The sequence below is a fragment of the Etheostoma cragini genome, chromosome 10 (genome assembly GCF_013103735.1).
Source record: "Etheostoma cragini isolate CJK2018 chromosome 10, CSU_Ecrag_1.0, whole genome shotgun sequence".
Classification (NCBI taxonomy): domain Eukaryota; kingdom Metazoa; phylum Chordata; class Actinopteri; order Perciformes; family Percidae; genus Etheostoma; species Etheostoma cragini.
The window spans coordinates 7625473-7628802 of NC_048416.1; the positions used below are offsets into that span (position 1 = coordinate 7625473).

Here is a 3330-nt window from a genome sequence, read left to right on the forward strand (position 1 = left end):
CTTGTTCAGTACATTTTACTTCATAATTGCAACGGCATGTGTTGTATTCATTGTTGCAAAACGTTCTGTATATAGTTTTTTTGTTACCATGACAACACCATTGATCTGAAGCTTCATGCTGTCATGTAAATAGTTTTCAAATCAGCAATAAATATAACAATTTTTGATCAACTCATATCAATTGCATGCTTAAATAACATACCGGTTAAAGCCCCCCCCCCCACTTCAGGGTTAAATCTGACCACTTCCGGTTTAGGACCCGCCCATTCCGAGTACGGATCCGGATACAGATAATTCATGTGGTAAACAGATACAGATACAGATAATGTTGTACTCGCTCATCCCTAGTATTTAGTCTCTTCTACCTTTAGCTGTTATATTTGCAGAATTTTTTTTTCTCTTCAGTAGTAATGGTCAAGTGAATGACACAAAAACACAATAGTTTTTATTTTATTTTATATAAAGGTTTTATGTATTTTTGTCTGTTGCTGTAATTCATGTCAGTTGTTTGGTTTTTGCTATTATTGTTTTTCAGGCTATGTCTACATGTCTGTATGTCTTGGTTAAAATTAAACTCAATAAAACAGCATAGCGGACGTGATAGACAAATGGTTCATCCAATCTTCTGACCTGTCTGCTCTTTTTTACAAAGACGTCTTCTCAGATGGCTCTGTGTACAAAAACCATCCGGCTGTTCTGCTTATGTTCAACCACTGCAAAAAACACAGCGGCATCACAAACACACTGCATGCGGCAGTGCCGTGATTTATTTTAATTTCAACACCCAGATTATTCTGTTTGACCACACAGGCTGCGATAAGGTGTGTAGCGGCCACGCTAGCATGCACGCTGAAGCATTTGTTTTGGCATCTCCTCTATTTCTTCTGCAAGCTGCAAGAGATGTGTTAAGCCAGTCCGGCAATCACATACAGGAAGGCCAAAGTGCAGCTGGATACTTAGATAACAATAAACCACCCAGGTTTAAGGCTATATAAAAGAGAAAAGAAAGCATGTCTGCTCACACCCTTACTTTAATTTTATAAATAGAGGTTCCAAAGCTCATTTGTCATTGCCTGACCAGGCTATCTGTCTGCACTGCTGTTTGGCAAGGCCTCTATGCTGGGCCTGCCATTGTTCCATTCTTCAGCCTAATGCAGACAAACCCTAGCTTATTACTTTAATTGGTTTTGCATTTATTGACAGTGGCAGTAAAGGATGACAAGAACGTTTTTTTCAACACAATGCACAAAACATACAATGCAACATGAATGTACCCCCCTCATCATCACCACCCACCTAGACACAAATCAAGTTAAGATGACACAGTAACTATAAGACCATACAACAAAATAATTAACAAAATAGACACTATAAACCAAATAAACGACCAAATAATATGTTTAACTCACAACTCCATAAGATCATCATAGATGTCTCTCCACAGTATAAAGATTCTTAGGAGCCCCCCAGGAAAGCTCAAGTACCTTCCCCATTTTCCCTTTTCCGTTTGTATGACACTTTTTTCAACGTTGCCAGCCTAGCCAATACTCTGTTATCATTATTGTTTCATTTAAACAGTTTTTCCCTTGTAAATAAATATATAAAAAAGCCCCAAAAGGGTCTGAAAGCTCATGTACTCTTTCTTCCTCATTGAGGAGAAATTCTGGATCTGACCTCGCGCCCTGCTTACCACCGCTGCTCGTACTTGGTTGACTGGTGGCTTGAAGTGTCAAAAGGGATTCAGCCGTCCATGTTTAAGCAACACGGGCTCAGACAAGAGGCAAAAGCGTAGAGAAGCGCTCGGTTGATTGCTTTTTGAATCTGTGATGTACTAATGATGGCTTGCCTGGGGTATGTTTAATCCTCAAATTTTTGGGAAGTTTACAGACATACTGTATGTAATATGTAGGTCTAGTTACAGAAAAAGATCAACTTGGAAAAACCGAGAAACTCTCTTTTAAATACATTGATTACTTTAATTGTCTTAACAACTTTTAAATTCATTCACCTTGACTTTGAGATGCTTATTAGAGAATGTCTTTAATTTTAAAAATGTCAGACTATTTAGTTTAGTTGAAACAACTTGCAACAATGCTGTATGCTGTTTAGTTACTGGTTGTCAGAAATGACTAAAACAATGTTTTTCAATCTCTTTTTGAAAAAGAAATCACCCTTAAGAAACTTGAGGGTAAAAGATTAGATAAATCAAACTCCCTTCTCTCGCTCTCTCTCTTTCACTCTCTCTCCCTGACTCTCTCACTGGCAAGGCTATTAATTTTAATATGATTGAAAATTTCCCCTAAAAACTCCAGAGACTATTGCAGCCAGCCCGGGCTGTGAACAAGAGATGAAACTTCAACTAGTTTCAACACTCCGGGCACTTGAACATCAACAGCGCTGTCATCTCTCATAAGGCCTGATACATCTAAATACAGCCATCCCATCTTTTTCAAAATCAGGATCAGAAGCAATCAAGTTGTCCTCCCCCCCACCCCAAACCAAACCCTCCCTTTTTAAAATTGTATTTCAAGTGATTTAAATTACTGTAAAAATAAGCACTGATGAAATGTTAGGTAAGACCTGGCAGAAAATGTAAGAGACATGATTATTTTCAACCTTGCCAGACACTTTGAAAGGCCTCCAAATGAGAAACATCACAGTGCTTTCACTAATATGAATGCAAATTAAGCAACGTACTGGATTGACTGCTAAATAAAGCAGAAAGCTGCTGACATTTAAACAAGAAATAGAAAGACCAGCATTTTGACAATTACTGTCAGAGGTATAGAAATTCACTCATTTGCTAGTCCCGCTTTGCCAGACCTTCCTCCAAAGAGCTGCAAAGGAGGGTCTTGCCAGTCCACACAGCATATTGGCAGAGTTTAAAATTTAAAAGAAAAAGAAAGCGGAAGGTATCGGACATCCGGCGGAATCCAGCAAAGGAGAAAGCCCTGGAAGTGAAACGATGTTGATATAGACTACTCAACTGCTAAGAAATAATGATCGAGATCAAAGTTTATTTCTATAGCACATTTACAAAAAGTAACTACCGACCCAAGCTAGTTTACAAATATACAGTGGTGTGAAAAGTGTTTGCCCCCTTCCTCATTTCCTGTTCCTTGGCTTGTTTGTCACAATTAAGTTTTTCGGAACATCAAACCAATTTAAACAATAGTCAAGGACAACACAAGTAAACACAAAATGCAATTTTTAAATGAAGGTGTTTATTATTAAAGGTGAAAACAAATCCACACCATCATGGCCCTGTGTGAAAAAGTGATTGCCCCCCTTGTTAAAACATACTATAACTGTGGTTTTCCACACCTGAGT

The 3330-nt window shown here is 38.2% G+C and overlaps 1 long non-coding RNA gene across 1 annotated transcript in view; it reads left to right on the forward strand.

Moving 5' to 3' along the window:
* The window catches only part of LOC117952197, a 24585-nt gene extending 21848 nt beyond the window's left edge, over positions 1-2737 (forward strand). Inside the window, exon 4 of the long non-coding RNA XR_004658338.1 lies at positions 2726-2737. This is a non-coding gene — a long non-coding RNA (uncharacterized LOC117952197). The remainder of the gene's footprint in view (positions 1-2725) is intronic.
* The last annotated feature ends 593 nt before the right edge of the window (positions 2738-3330 follow it).